At 35.4% G+C, this 17,526-nt stretch overlaps 1 protein-coding gene across 17 annotated transcripts in view; it reads left to right on the forward strand.

The window, feature by feature from the left end:
• The first annotated feature begins 4,208 nt into the window (after positions 1 to 4,208).
• The window catches only part of LOC106877252 (uncharacterized), a 163,959-nt gene continuing 150,641 nt past the window's right edge, over positions 4,209 to 17,526 (forward strand). For 9 of the 17 annotated variants that reach the window (XM_089356489.1, XM_089356500.1, XM_089356488.1 and 6 more), the window contains exon 1: positions 5,111 to 5,888. The gene's annotated coding sequence lies outside the window, so the exon portion shown is untranslated. Of the gene's footprint in view, positions 5,084 to 5,110; positions 5,889 to 6,004; positions 6,273 to 17,526 lie in introns of those variants that run through there. The other 8 variants (XM_089356492.1, XM_089356494.1, XM_089356486.1 and 5 more) reach the window with 5 other exon arrangements.

A 17,526-nucleotide genomic window follows, 5' to 3' on the forward strand; every position in this document is an offset into this window, starting at 1 on the left:
ACCAAATATACTCACAAAGTATTGGTCGGCTCGGGACAATAGTAGAAGACATTTGCTCAAGGAATCGTACAGTGGGATTGAACCTGGAACCACGTGGTTTCAAAACCAGCATCTTAACTACTCAGCCAAGCCTAAAAATCCAACATAAAGTTTGGGTTGCACAGGATTTGTTTGCTCAATTGTTCGATTAAGAGTTCTGCCTTGATATGAAATGTTACTGTGAAAGGAATACTTTTGTGCCAAGAACATTGCTTTTGCGATAACACTCCCGGCCAACTCTCAAACTTCGATTCACTCTAAACATGTGCATCATTTGAAGCCACCCTCATTTTACTAAACACAACTTCATTATTACAACCTTAAAGATCAGGGATTTATTTTCGTTTTCAGGTCATATTATCTTAGAAATTTATATCAGTTGATTACAGTGACTGGAGATAAGAATTTGTCTGTTAAAGAATTTCAGAAAAATTACATTATGCAAGCAATGATATTTTATTAAAGATATGCCTTACTGGAGTTTGAAAGAAAAATAATTTGACCAAATGTTGTTCAAAAAAGTCATAGGGAAGAGGGTGAAACAGTTTCTCTCAGCAGCAGCGAAGGATGGGATTTGAAGAAGTTAATGGATATTCAGAATTTATCGCACGCTGATAATTGTAAGGACTAACTAGAACCATGAACTTTTAGTTCAGATAACCTAATAAGAGATTCTTCCACAAGTGGTTATTAACAACAGATAATTAATCTATAAATTTTACTGAAATGAGTTGTACTTTAAAACGATTTTTAGAAAGTAATCCAAATTCTGAAAGTAATCCAAATTCTGAAAGTAATCCAAATCCAAAAGCATGAAAGTTTAATTGGAGGATTGAATTGTTCGAGGGAAGAATTAGAAAATCCTCAGGACAATCAAAGCTGTCAAACCTAGATGACTTTAGTTTTATGATTATATAAATAAAATCTAACAAAACTAGTAATACCATTTTTTTTTTGATTGACTTGATAAAATTTTGTTCAGAGGTATTCTCGGTCGACTTTATTTCGAATAAGTATAAATTCCTTTCAATAATTAAAAGAACTATCGACATACAATCTGTTCTTTCTCCCTCTAATAGCAAAATAAAAATTGGAACAATAATTTCATTTATCAAGTTGTGTGTGTGCATATGAGCTTTTGTTTATGCTTACTGACTAAAATCCGGTGTTGCTTATGCTGTATTCCTTTATATCTCGTAATTTACTCCGGGAGCTGAAATTTGCGCTTTTACCTTTTCTTCTGATTGCTCGTAAGACACTGCGCTTTCGTTCCCATTTTCTCACATCACTATAACCTCAACTTGAACGCCTACTCCTAGCTTTCAATTCATATTCACTAAATTTATTTCTTATTTCCTGATTATTACATTTTCAGATACTGAAGAAGATCCATAGCAACGTATATTCACATTTTCTGACTGCAAGGCCTCATTTCTTTCGATAAAAATCGTTCCAAAGAATTGCCAGAAAGATCATTTCTAGGTTCTCCCATCTTGCGTCAGTTGTTGTTTAGTGCTAGTTGATACAATGCATGTTTTAATTTCTCGAAAACCCTATACACAATCTAAGCAGCACCAAAATATGACGGTCGTCTTGTATCAGGGCCAGAATATTCCAACGATGTGTAGAAACAGAGTTGAAGAAATCCAGACGCTGAAGAAAGTCAAAAAATGTTACACTCTGTGAACAGCACTATCGCTTTTACTCTCAACAAGTTTATGTTGTGGAATGCAGAATTGGGAACATAAATGGCGAATCCATGATTACAATGCAATATAAACGCCCAAACATATTTGAGGTGTTATACGACTAGCTATGGCAGTTTGATGGCAAAATTTTATCCTTGTTAAGGAAACATATCTGCTAGATTTATTGCTCCATGAGAAAATATGTGGATAAACTTAACGAAATGCCCTACAAACCTTACATCTTCAAATGTACAGGACAATAAATGTTAGCTAATCAGCATGAGAGATGGAATCCCCCACATATTGAACAAAAACATATTCCATTCAGTCAATAAATTCTTCATAAATATTGTGTAAAAGGAAACAAACATATAAAAAGAAAATTTATAGATAAACTTGATCGGTTCGCGTTTTAGCCACTGCCAGGTAGTGTGTTTAATTTGTTCACTGAATACTGCCGCGATTCCCCCTTGTTTTTCAAAAATCCCCATCTAAAGTCACAAATTAAGGAGGGAAAATCTGCCCTATTTTTCAGATCCTAGCAGCAACACTGTAGCTGGAAGCAGGATAATAATATAATTCTACACTTTATCACATTCAAAAATATGTTTTTAACCACAATACGCGCGGAGTCAAAAAGAAACACTGCCTTTCCACAGCACACCCGGGTGGCACTGCGTGAAGCCAGTGTTCTCTTTCCTTAGCGTGCAGCTTCCTATCTCGGACATGTTAGTATGCGCACAACAGCCAAAAACCGCGTCGCTGGAACTGTGAAGCGCACAGTTCTATACAAGGAGTTTTGTATTTTTTTCATAAACTAGGGGATGGCTACTGACATTAAGCTTAAGGATTATATAATGTACAAGTATAAAGAAATAATTAAAGAAAAAAGGACTCATTATATTGAATGTTATCGATAATATCGAGTGGAAATAGGGCGTGCTGCAGTTGCGCAGTACCTATACACAAGCCGCCACTAGTAGGAATTATTATCAGTAAGTTAGTAAGTTATTTATTAACCATTAACTCTCCATTTTCTTCTCTTAATTATATATATATATATATATATATATATATATACTGAACAAGCTTCTTTTAGTTTCTATCTACCAAATCCACTTATAAAGATTTGGTTGGCCTGGGAATATAGTAGGAGACACTTGTTCAAGTTGGCTGCACAATGGCTTTTCCGAAGTCTTAAATTAGATTTTGTAAAATTTGCAGCACACCCTTTCAGAACTATTTTCCAAACGTGATAAAGTCAATTACACGATTTTTCCTATATAGAGATGTCCGCCGGGGAAAGGTTGAAGTGCATTTTTTTCTAATTTGTTCTTTTGTGAAATCATTTAGGAGAAAAATAAAGTCGATCGAAAATAGTGAAGGAGAAACTCTTTCTATTACAGGCACAAGGTCAAATTTTTGGTGGAGTTGGGGCTACCCGACTACATCGACTCCGGTGCACGACTGATGTTTATTTCATCATCCACGAGAAGATAAAGACGGGCGAAATGCCGCGGAGCATTTGTCCGGCGTGCTAACGACCCTGCGAGGTCGCCTTTTTAGTACAAATAGAAATTAAAACCGATTCATTTGAAATTCTCCTCCTCGCTCTCAGCTTACCTCCTTTAAGCAGTACATGTTCCACAGATGCCTGTCTTCTCTCTTATCTTTTCTAACAGCTATTACAATACCTTCTCACCCCTCCTGACTTGTCTTTTCTTCTCTCGTCATTCGTATTATGTCTTGGTAAAGGAAGATTAATGATTGGTGGTTTACTCCAAACCATTACTCTCAATCTTCCCATCCCAGAACACTGATAGTATGAAATCTCTTCGACCTATGTTTTCCTGCCATGAACGAGGAACATTATCGGTTGAACGCTTCAGTCTCGGAGGGCCTGAGAAGGACATGAATAAAGCGTTATTCTCAATATCAATTCAATAGAAATAAATAAATAGATGAAGGTGTAACTACAAATTGGTGTCCCCACCACCACCACTCGACTTCGTTTCCTCCGAATTTTCTTAAAAATACCTATTTTTAACGAAAATTTCGGGAGATACATTTTCAATGATGTAGAGTACAGTTAAATCGTGTTTTTTTTTTGTTAAATTTGTTTCCTTCTCTTTTTATTTTATTTCCCCATAAATTTCTTTAAAATGCATATTTTTAAAGGAAATTTAGCAGAGGGTAGATAATGATTATGCTGATAGAATCTAGAAATTTCTCTCTCCCTCTCTTTATATATATATAATATTATTTTTGGAAGACTTCCGAATATTTTTCTTCACCGATTTGTTAAAATCAATTTCCGTAACTTCAGAACTTACACTTTTTCCCCACATTTGTTTGAAACATCAATATTACGTAATTTACTCACTCTTTCCTTTTTCTCCCCCCCCCCATCTATCTATCTATCTAATTAGCTAACTAACTAAATAAATAATTAACTATCTCAGAAACTGATTTCTGCAAAATGTCACAAATGTTCGTTTAAAGAGAGCTATGAGGGAACAAAGTGGGGATGGAGAAATTGGAGAATGATCCGAAACTCCCTCCACCACACACATAGAAAGAAGCTTTAATTTTATCAATAGAATCGTACGCAATTTACATACTCGAAAACGTATATCCTCAAGATTTCATTGAAAAACCATGCATTTTCACAGAAAGTTGTGAACGGAATGGACACCAAAATGCTGTTATACCGAAATGAAAAATAAATCTCATTAAAATAAAAGAAACAGTTTGAACACACACATTTTGTTGTGTAATTGTTCTATGTTTAAGATTAAATGCTTAATCATTGAGAAAACGTTCACTCATAATTCATAAACATCGTTAGTGTTGATTAATTTCAAGGCGCTCCTCTTCGACTAGGTTTATGATCAAAGACATTCTAACTAATATCATCTCAATTTCTTTTTTCAGGTTTTGAGAATCCTTATATTATGCAATATGTTCCCACAGTTTTTTTTTTTTTGCAGAGGTAGTTCGTTGTGATTCAAAGATTTAGTTGTTATTTCTAGTGGATCGAACGACCACATAGAGACACTCATATCGACTAACCCTGGACATGGTTGAATTGATATGCCGCTGTCCTATATTTACTGAAGAATTTATTTTAGAATTTTTTTCGCCTTCATTACTTTAAATCAATGTATCACCGTTCAGTCAACAAATGATTCAAAGGCTATGGTGTCGCGTATATATAGCTTTACACATACATAGTAGAATAGAGTTTACCTGGAAAATTCAGCAAGTAATAAAAAAAAAAAAGAAATTCGTGAGATGCCGGTAAAGAATGCGAAGCATTGCAGCACGCGATAGAGCTCTGAGATGAACAAAAGAAGGTAAACGATTAGAAGGATGTTCTATTCGAGTGAGACTTAATACAGAAAGTAATCATTACAAATCTATGTTTTAATATCGGGCTGTTGCAAGAAGGACGATAATTTAAAAGAAGAAAAATTATAAACTTGTCTTGGGTATTTAGTTTACATGCTTCATTGAAGGCGGAATTTTGTTCGGCAAAGACGGTCTGTTACTCATTTTATTTTATATTTCTTCTTCGCAGCTCTAGTGTACTAGAAAAACGAAAAATGCCGAAAAAAATAAAAAAGGGAAAGGGTATTTGTTGTTAAAGCTTCAAGTGACAAGGTGAGTGGTCGGGTTTCGATCAGCGGTAGCTGTCAGGCGAATGAAAGAGAAGCACAAGAAATAAATAAAGAGAGAGGGAGAGAAAAGGTGGAATTGAAAATAAAAAAGGGTGAAAGAGAGAGAAAAGGGAGAGACAAATACGGTGAGAGAGAGAGAAATACGGTGAGAGAGAGAGAGAGTTGGCGAGTGAGCGTTCTGCCTCCTGTCGACAAGAGAAGTAAGGGTGGTAACCAATACCGACAATCTCTTTAGCACCGCATGCCTTTTGGATGCTACCCAGCACACGGCTTTTATACATTTTCATACCAAGCTCGGTAGAACTATTGAACCATTAACCATTTTCGGAAGATGTCGAGTAGAGGAAGTTATTTCACTTGCATATTCTAATGTTTTCTCTAATCAACGGTTCTACTCGAAATCTCAACGATAAGTTCAGAACTAACAAGGAGCTATGGCTTTTATATTTATTAATTTCTTTTTCGACTGAACGGGAGAAATGTAAGTAAACACACTTATGATATATATCTACTTTTCTTTTTACAGATTTAAGAGCTCTGTTGCATATTTTCTTGTTAAAGTCTTATTTCAGTTTGATTTTTGTCTTCGGTTCAGTTGTAGTAACTGGTGTCAGAATTACACCAATAAAGAAAAAAAGGGTATACATGTACATATTTGTTGAATTGAAAGAAAAAGAGTTAGCTTTGGCTGTAGTATATTTTCTGTATCGATCTTGGAACGAAATAATTGCAAGTCATGAGAAAGTCGTTCACAACAACAGGATGAAATAGAATAGGGAGTTATTGAAGATAGGAGTGGCAGATATTTTCGAGGGAGCACATTGTAATCATTTCATTCATTTCCAGTGAAAACACACGCATTCGGGTATGTAATTTTAATGACTAGCTATTTTTCTTTATACATATGGTGAGGTATATTTCTCCGCATTATTATGTTTGTAGGTGAAAAAATTGTTGTTTAACTGCAAGTCAGCCTTCATAGAACAACAGACTTGTGATAAAAGGTGTTCCAGTTTTATCTCATATATATATATATATATATATATATATATATATATATATATATATATATATATATATATATATATATATATATGTATACACGTTTGATCTGTATCCTTCACGATTAGTTGGAAATTGGGATGTTATTTAAGCGAATGTAGCTGCTGCCTCTAGTAAATCGATCGACCACGCTTTCCTGTTGGCCTGGGGGTGGTTATATATTTGCTTGATTCTTGGTCTTGTTTGATCTCATGGTTGTGTTAGTGGAGGACCTTCCCTAGCGATGAGAAGATATAAATTAATACTTGGTGAAGAATTTAGCGTGAATGTCCAATTATTCTCTGATTGATTATTTATTAATTAATTAAAAAAACGAAGGCCGGGAAGTGGTGAAGGTAGTTTCACACCCATAACTCTGATGAAGAAACAATCAATTGTATAATTGATGGTGAACACTGAGAAAATCATTTCTTTCTCTTTATACACGTAACACCTGTGATCAGTGAGTAAATGGGGCCAATATTCGCCGTGGGCGTTTACAAATGGGCTGCCTCAAGTAATGCATTTTATTCAGAGAAAAACCAGATAAAGAAGAAGGGAGCGGAATAGAAAAAAAAAAACGATATATACAGTAAAAGCTGGGTATTATGATCACGCAATGTTATCAAACAGTTATTGCTAGCAAAATCAATAAGGCCCCAAACTCGCTCAGGACATTAAATCTACTTTATTTTTACCAGCCGGTTATTGTTATATGAAAAGGCTCTGACTATACATGATCATCTTAGCGGCTTCACTGTGTATATATATATATATATATATAACTCCTCTTCTGTCCTAAAGACCTAACGTTCAGATAGCGGGGGATGGGGGGGGGCGCACTTTCAAGTATTACACGCTTCACTACAGATGAGAGTATTCGAAATAATATTGTTTTCTAATTTTATAAAAGAAGTGATTAATAGATATTATATTTATATAGATATGCTAACCGGTTAAATTTTTCCCCCCACCTAACAACACTAAACCAATAACTAATTCTGCTCTTCAATCTTGATAAATAAGTTTATACTTTATACAATATTTAGAAATAGAAATATTGTATCTAATGTGTGCAGCAGGGCAAAATGAACTCGAGAAAATCATTCTAAAATATCCTTTAAAACAAATCCACTACACCCCTTCCCCAAACAAAGCTAACGATTAAAAATAGGATATTCTGCATGATAATATTAATTGATAATGACAATCAGTTATTACTTCCACCAAATTTTGCATTAAAAAAATTCATTTCGTCATTTAATCATAGGAAAAAGTCTTAGGTACACGTCGAAAAAATCATGCTTTTTACTCATAATCGGCGTAGTATTGATCCAGCTGTTTATTACTATAAACACGTTCCACTTGATTGTCCCTAAAATTTCTTCAAACTGGGTCGTGTGCATATATATGTGTGTATATATATATATATATATATATATATATATATATATATGCACATATATATGTATAATAATATATATGTATTATTGTTGGTTGAGATATATATATCTAATTATTGTTCTACTTACGATCTGACGATTAGCTATATTTTTGAATAGAATTTATTTTCGATAATTTCAATTGATTTTAATCGATTTAAATTTCCTTTCTATTTGAAAATTAGTTATGAAACACGTGTAATCTTTTTATTATATTTATCTTATGATATTTACTTTATATTATACTCATTTATTGTGCTTTTAATTATTAATTTTTCTATATGTGATAGTGGATTTTCATCGATGAGTTCTTGAAACTTGATTATTTTCCCTAAAACTATATATTATATATATATTTTATCTATAAAGCTCAATTTAATTTTAATTTTTTATAAATTGATTTTAATTGAGTTTTTACCTGTAATTTTGGATTTTGTCCCTAATATTATTATACACACACACACACACACACACACACACACACACACACACACACACACACACACACACACATATTTGTATGTGTGTGTATGTTTCCCTAGGGTGTATGAGTGCGTGTAACAATTTATTTGGTGGTCTTCGTGTTTATCGTCTTTTTTTTTCATTACATAACCAAATAAAAGATACGGTGAAGTCGTTCCATTACACAGGTTCATTGGTACTGCTTTGATTTTGCGGAATCCGTGAAAGGCCTCACTTCCTATTTTACCATCTGCTTTCATATGAAAATTATCATGTCTGTATAGGAATTCATATGGCATGCTTCTTTCTAGGATATCGACCGGCTTTAATATGTTTCAAGTTGCTTGCTTCGATGTCGGCTCTATAATCGTCACTCTACAAATATTGATGTAATATACCAGGCCTTAAAAGTAATCCTAATTCAGTAAATAACATTATTTCTCCCGTAAATGGAATAAATGTAATTCATCTGTAGTGAAGAATGTATTTCGCGTTGTTGATTAGCAAATTTGGTTACTTGATGTTTATACGATAATACGTATTGTTTACAGTTTCTTTTTCGCTGATAGTTCGCAAACTTCACAAATTATTAAGCCATACAATCTTTGATGGTTCCTCATGATGGTCACATTATGTATAAAATAATCAAAACCGTATTCTAAAGGCTAGGCTTTTCCCCTCAGTTCTGAACAGCTGCTTAACATGGGATACATAAGTGTATCCCATGTTAGAGTACTATTCGTATATCTGGAATCGAGCAGCTGTTACACAAATATCTTTGCCTGCACCGCCCCACCTCCGCCTTAAAAATTAGGCCATCTCGCTACAATCTCCAGCATACCTACGCGTTCTATACTCAGTGTCTTCTGCCGCAACTACAGTGGATCTTACTACTCTCAGCGTGTTAGTTGTGTACCACCACCCTCAAGCCCACCCGATTCCACCCTGCTTTCTCCTGTATTATTTTACACCATCAAAAATCTACACTAATCACTTTGCTCAATTCTATATATATAAAAAAACAAAATACAAACAACAGCAAAGAAATCCCACCATTGGTCCTTACTTGCTGTCTATGGTTTGCCCTGATCAAGGCACATGCTTATATAATCAAGGTAATTCATTTGTGACCATGCCATCTTTCTTTCTTTTTTTTTCAGATATATATCTAAATTACATTATAATATAGGGTCCATCCCTTAAAACAGTCGTATTTAAGGGAGATTGGTGCTAGTTTAAACAATTTAAGTACATACATGAAAGCTGAAGCTGAATATCACATCAATATTACCAATTAGGAATCTCCCTAATGCCTCTCTCACTGCCTCATCTGACACACACACACACATATATATATATATATATATATATATAATATATATATATATATATATATATGTATATAAAAATTAAAAACATAAAATTAAAACAGATCACAAAGGATTCCACGGTACACGTGTTTCAAGCTTTATACACAAACAGTCGTTGCATCATTATATGGGTATATAATTGATAGACAGGATGGTATAAAGCTATCTTGAGCCGCAAATATATTCTTTCCCAAGCATTTGTGATATAATGCTTGGGAAAGAATATATTTGCGGCTGAAGATAGCTTTATACCATCCTGTCTATCAATTATATACCCATATAATGATGCAACGACTTTGTATAAAGCTTGAAACACGTGTACCGCGGAATCCTTTGTGTTCTGTTTTAATTTATATATATATATATATATATGGGTGTTTGTGTGATAGCCAGCAGGATGTGCTTTTTTTCCCTGTTGCACAGAATCTGCATTTTCCTCGTTTTATGGTTTTGATCTTTCAAGGACCTTCCATTTGATACTGTAGTCAATGTTCTGCTATGTATCTTGTTGCTAAGCCTAAAAAATGATCCACAGCTGTAATATCTTTCCCTGAAACCACACCTGCTTAACTGGTCTTCTCAATTGTTTGATTTGGCATGGTTGAGGTTTGATTTGGCATGGTTATGTATGTCTAAGTAGACATACATAAAACAAAATTTCTTAATAATATTGGATTGTACCAAGATGAAGGCTTAGACTTAATATATAACTGCAATAGCCACAAACTGGGTTCTTTTAAGAAAAATCCATAACTGCTTTCAACAGCATAGAGCTTAAATTGCTGTAATTAACTTAGCTAAGTTTGATCTTTTAGATGTGTCCTTATATCTAGAATCCAAGCTCTTTCATAAATCATAGACTCATAAATAAGCAGTCCTGCCACCCCTTCCCATTGTGTTTAGAAACCTCATATCTTATATAAATAAGAGAATTTCTAGCCTTTTCTCTTAGATATTTTCAATAAAGCAGGAGGGAAATTTAAGCTAACATCCCTCAGCTATAACACATATCCTGATTTAAAAAAAAACTCAACAGACTATTTAAAATCTAGAAAAGAGCTATACAATAGGTGTCCACAAGTAGATAAGTTTATACTAACCTATTGGAAAAATTCCATCATTACTGGGTAAGCTCCATTGGATCCTGTTCCTTCCTCCACCATGTTTTTGTGCATTTTTCTTTTACCCTTTCTATTCTACACTCCCCAACACTTATAAAAATAACTATCCATGCCAGTAACCCCTTAGTACGATGCTGATGTGAACACATAAGGTCATACATTTTGATGCAGATATCTATGTGAGTATGGGTGTGTGTGTGTATAATCCCTCTTCATCCTTCTACTTCATTTACCTGTACTTCACTTATATAGACATGCTACTTGACATTACAAGGGACTTAATCTGAACCTTTGAATACCTGAAATTCCACCCCTCACACTTTGATTTAAAAAAATTTTTTTTATTAATTCTCATAGTTTATCATTTTATCTTCAAAGTTACCAACAGCCATTTGGGATTTTCAACCTCAAAAATGCAGATGTAGTTATAAACTCTTTGTTTAACCAAAATGTAGCTAGCTTTCTTCAGAAAGGAAACGAGAATTATTGCTAATGACCAATTAAGACCCATTAATTACTGTGTAATAACCACTTTTGTAGAGATTGAATGTTTTCTGTTGAATTTTATTTAAACATTAACACTCTACATGGTAACTTCATGATAGCTTTTATCATATTCTGCTCTTAAGTTAAATACAATTGTTGAAAATTTCACAATAAGCATCACCTCCAGGAAATTTTTTACTCTCTTTCTTGGAAAGTTTCTTGAAGTTTGCTGTTTTAGCATCATAAATTACGATTTTACAAAAGGAGTCTTTCAAAGTTTACATTAAAAAAAAAAAAATTTTTTGCCTACATTTCTCTATTTCAGGTTATACAACTAGCCCTAAGCATTTTCGTTTTTGACTTTTTTCAAACGCGTTTTTTGTCGGAGTTATGTTTCAAACTTGGTACATTACAATTCTTGAAAAAAAAAAAAAAAAAAAAAAAATACAAATAAAATAAAATAAATTAACTTCTTTAAAAATTGATTTTTAAAATTTTTTTTTTTACAAAAATAAATGAATAAAATGTTATGAAATAGCGTGGGTTCTTATTCCGAAACTGCTGCGAATGTGTTAGTCACATTGGCCATGATCACATTTCTTCTCTGAGTCCCCCACCACCGAAAAGCAACAAAAACAAAAAAAAAAGGTGATGCTCATGAATTTTGCAAACGCCAGAGTAACAATTGAAATGGCAACAACCAGGAATTGAAACTGGTTCCTTAGATTAGGTTCGCTCGATATTCCGTGATATAATATTGGTGAATGTGGTAAATTATTAGTGTAGATTTTTGTGTGTATGTCTACTTTTGCAAATATGTATTTATACGAAACGTTAGACTGCACTTGAAAGACTATGTATATATGTTTGGGTGGGTGCGTGCGTGCGTGTATCTACGTGTATATGTGTGTTTATGTGTATCAGTGCTGTATGAATGCGTGTGTTGTTTACTCCCAGGTCAGTTCTGATCAGGCAAAACCATGATCAAATTCAGCCGTAAGCGTTTTTCTTTTTTTTTTTTCACATTATTTAGGTACAAATATATCTAGGAATACATCCAATCCGTTTCTTTTCTAAGATGGCCCGGTGTGACTCAAGGAAATTTTGCTGTTATTTCTAGCTATTCGAGCGGCCACGTAGAGGCTTCCTCTCTGGTTCGAGAAAGTGTGTGTGTGTATATGTGCCTGTTTTGTGTGCGTATATATTTTGTATAATATTTAGTTTCGTTTGAGTTTTGAACCTTATACGTCTAAAATATGTGCATATATTTACTCTCGGTTTCTTTCTTTCTTTCTTTCTTTCTTTCACCCCTCCCCACAGTTACATAGATACACAAATGTATTCGTATGTGCTCTAGTGCGTACTCCCAAATATGAGGTTAAGTAAGCTATAAAAGTGAGCAGATGTATTCTCCACCGCCTCCTTATTCTTGTAAACCCGAGCGTCCGTCCCTATGCCGCTCGTACACCATTTAATAATTACAGGAGTTTCAGAGTATACTCTGTGTGTGAATGGCAGCATCATACGGTCTAGTTAGCAGAGGACAATTATGTACACCAAAATTTATTTTAAAAAAGCAACAAAACGCTCTAATCGCTAGCTCTGAACAGCGATGAAACTAAAAAGCCGGCCGGAATGGGCCAGCCATATTTTTACAAATACGGCGCCGTTGCCTGGAATGGTCGCAGTGAAGCGGAGGCGTCAACCAATCGTTGGCTTACAATTGTAAGTAGGGAAGAAATAAAATAAATAAATAAATTGCAGTCGGTCTCATCAGCTTTTGCGATATCCATTGATCAGTCAATAAGACTAGAGAAATTTTGTTCAATGACAGTGTGTGTGTGTGTGTGTGTGTGTGTGTGTATATAGGCGGGGTGGAATAGCAAGTAGTAGGAGAGAGTAAGATGTAATCGTACTGCAAGTCTTATCAACGATAATGAGGGCACTGAGGTAGTTTCTCCGTTGTCGCTCGAACTGCTAGAAATAGCAACTGAAATGGCTGTAATTATGACGAGGTTCGGCGATTCGCTCTGCAAGTATATGTTTCTAGGTTGGATCCTATTGAATGGCACCTAAGGCAGGTGTCTTCTATCTCGAGTAGCCTCGGATTGACTGGTTGCCGAAAATTGTGCGGAAGCCAGTTTGTGTGTGTGTGTGTATGGAGAGAAGAGAGCTTTTGAGAGAAATACGGCGAGATAGAAGGCAGTTGCTATCAGACCCAGGATGGGTGGGTAGAGTGTTTCAAAATCCAAGGAAGCTTTTTTGAGGGGGATCCAACATATAGATATTCATGTCTCTTCAGGCTCCGTGCTGATGTAGCATGTGAACCTGCCTCGCGCTGTTCTTGTGTGTATGTATGTAAAAAAAAAAAAATCGCAAAAAAACTAACAATAAAAACCCTCAAACAAACGAAAGCCTATTGCTTACAAGCGAAGTCCCTAGAGATATTTGTTCTGCAGCGACTTACAGACACTCGCCGTGAGAACTGTAGTGAACCAATAGTTGTCTCTGGGAATTTGTAACCAACGATAGTATTGTTCACTAGTTGCGATCTTAATGAAATAAAACACACCCAACCGCCGTAAAAAAGAAGAAAAAAAAAGGTGGCTATATCAGATAACTATATTTTTGATATACTATATCTGGTCGGGGAAAAATGCTCGTGGCTGGAACAACTTTGATAACGTCTGCTCAAGCAGTGAGGAATTGGTGGAAAAGAACAGCCTAAAAACAATGACAAGCCGTTGAAGAAGCCTTTCCCTGGTCATTTGATCTGCTAAAAGTAGCAGCCAAATCTCGCTTAGATCACACTTTGACCACCTTAATGAAAGGTGGACACTTTGAATTGTGTAATACTAGATACACTGTGGCGGGGAAAAAGACGAGACGGTCGTGTCTGGAACGTCCTTGACCATAAGTTTGCTGAATTGGTGATGACTTATTAATCAACAACTGATCATGTTTCTTTTTTCTAATCCTTCTTTTTCTCACTTTCACTCTTGCTTATCTATTTAATCCCGTTCTCTTTCTGTCTGTCTGTTTCTCTCACTTTCGCAAGTGCTTACGTTTTCCCACTCAATATTTTACTTTTTTTTTTGCCCTTTTCCATCTCTTAATCATCAGATTATAGAGGTGAGTTTTCAGTCAATCAAATGCTGTGGGCTGGTTTCCCTTCTAAAAGAGAAACTTTCACTTCACTTCATTTCCCTCACAATTGCTAATAGGCCCCAAAGAAGAATGAATGAATGAATTGTATGTAGCAAATGCCATATCTCTCCTGCTGCAAATATATAGCTTTTATACCAGTGTAAGAAATCAATGATTTTTTTTCTTTCATGGTGAGCTGAGTTGGTGACACATTTTCAATTCTTTGTTGTTGCTGTTTTACACTCCATTCCTACTATCCCAAGAAAAGCAGTGTTTAAGGAGCTTGCCTTGTAACCATGTGCTTTTTAGATTTAATCTCACTGCTTGGTACCTTACCCTGGTCCAATCAATGTCCTGGGAGTAATTTTGGTAGATAGAAAATGGAAGCTTATCCTCTGTTTATGTGTGTGTGTTCTCCAACAGCTTGACTGGTGATGTTGGTTTGTTTGCATCCTATAACTTAGCAGTTCAGTGAAAGAGATTGGTAGAAGAAATACCAGACTTTACAAAAATAGGCATTCTTTTGTTATAACCCCCAAAAGGTGAAAGAATGCGAAAAAATAAGTTACTGGTATTTGTCTAAATCCTTCTAAGCAATGTCCCATCATAGCTGCAGGTCAATGACTAAGCTCGTCGAAACGCCGGTATTAAAACGTGGGTGGCTGATGAAGTAGAATGTTCTCTATGTGGCTCGTGTGTTCTCGTCTACGTTTGTTTGCAATGTCCTGTACCCAGATATGCACCTATACATACAAGTGGATGTCAGTATGCACATACCTGTACGTATATATGCATATACTCATTTACTATTTGTTTATATATATATATATATATATATATATATATATATATATATATACATATATATATATATATATATAAGCGCAGGTGTGGCTGTGTGGTAAGAAGTTTGCTTCTCAAACACATGGTTCTGGGTTCAGTCCCACTGTCTGGCACCTTGGGCAAGTGTCTTCTACTATAGTTTTGGCCCAGACAAAGCCTTGTGAGTAGATTTGGTAGATGGAAACTGAAAGAAGCCCATCGTATATATGCATATATATATATATATGTGTGTATGTTTTTGTGTTTTGTGTTTGTCCCATCACCATCACTTGACAACTGATGTTGGTGTGCTTACGTCCCCTTAACATAGCAGTTCAGCAAAAGAGACTGATAGGATAAGTACTGGGCTTACAAAGAATAAGTCCTGGGGTTGATTAGTTTGACTAAAGGCAGTGCTCCAGCATAGCTGCAGTCAAACGACTGAAACAGTAAAAGAGTATATGTATACATACATATATATCATCATCATCATTTAATGTCCGTTTTCCATGCTGGCATGGGTTGGACGATTTGACAGGGAGTTGTCTGGGCTCTAGTCATCTGTTGTGGCTTGGTTTCTACAGCTGGATACCCTTTCTAACGCCAACCACTTAGCAGAGTGTGCTAGTTGCTTTTTACTTGCCATTGTTTTAATAATGACTTTTCTATGCTTACATGAACCAGGCAGAATTTGTTGCAGCAGATTTTCAATGGCTGGATGCCTTCCCTATCATCAACCCTCACCTATTTCCAACTAAGGTAATATTTCCCCATGACCAGACATGCTTACAAATGAAGCTTGCGAGCGAAGGAAAACACTTGTATGACAGTGACTCATTATTACAACTAATATGTAATGTCAAGACACAGACAGATACCTCCGTCTCCCAACAGATTTCTCCCCCATAACATATCTTCCCAACTTTTCTCATTCCACCTGTGTTCAGTCACTGCATTCTCCTCCATTACTCTCCCCCCATTCTGGTGCTAGTGGAGTAAAGCAGTGACCATGTACCAGGGTGAGGAATAATTGCTTTGTGTTAAATAGAGTCTGGCTGGTAGTAGTGAGAATTGTCAACTTCCCTTTTTAATGTCCACTTTTTCATACTTACATTGATTGGACAGAATTTCTTGTGGATTTTCTACACAACCAGGTGCCCTTTCTGTCACCAACCCTCTCCTGTTTCCAAGTAAGATAATAACTACTTTCCAAAGACCAGATATGTTTTCACAGAAACAAAGGACACCAACTGCATAATGGTGACACAACTGTACATGATGTCAGGATAACGAGACAGTTACATGTGCATATACAGATGTACACACACACACACACGGAGTCTTCTTTCAGTTTCTGCCTATCAAATCCACTCACAAGGTTTTGATTGATCCAGGACTGTAGAAGATGCATCCACACAGTAGGACTGAATCTGAAACCATGTGGTTGGGAAGCAGATTTCATTCAACACAATCACAACAGCACTTATGATAGCTGATGCAGCTTTCATATGAATGTACTCTATCTTTTATTTTGGGACTTTATGGGGTTTTTTTTCCTTTAGAAAGTTTATTGTTAGATCTATATTATATTTCTCCATAGATAGTGTAACAAACTGTTGTATCAATGTTGCTACTGACACATGTTTCTGTTTATATTCTGACGTTTCTTTCATATATCCCTGTTATTGTTTAACCCTTGGTAAGTGCTGATTTAGGAGAACCTTAATCAATGGCCTTGACCACCCTGTCTTTTTTTCAGATGTAATGTGTCTAGGACTACAGTATTCAATGAGTCTTTCCTTTATTTTGAGACAATTTGGTACAAACTGATAGAGATTTGGCTGCTATTTGTCGCTTGTGAGATAACCAGAGACCAGTTTTCTTGGTTCATATATTTCTTTGTACAAGACCTGGTAAATAATCTTGTATTCTTGTTTTGCCTTTTATTGCTCTGTAGGCTCCTACATTAAAACTATGCCAGTCATGTGCTTTGTCATTATGTTATTCTGCCTTTCTCTTGCAACCTATGCAGTATAACAACCCCATGAAAGTCACTGAAGAAAAGGAAACAGCATTACTGTATGATTATGGCATGGTAAAATTTTAGACATGGAGGCACAATGACCCAGTGGTTAGGGCAGCGGACTCGCGGTCATAGGATCGCGGTTTCAATTCCCATACCGGGCGTTGTGAGTGTTTATTGAACGAAAACACCTGAAGCTCCACGA

Source organism: Octopus bimaculoides, chromosome 8 (genome assembly GCF_046866305.1).
Source record: "Octopus bimaculoides isolate indiv1 chromosome 8, ASM4686630v1, whole genome shotgun sequence".
NCBI classification, from domain to species: Eukaryota; Metazoa; Mollusca; class Cephalopoda; order Octopoda; family Octopodidae; genus Octopus; species Octopus bimaculoides.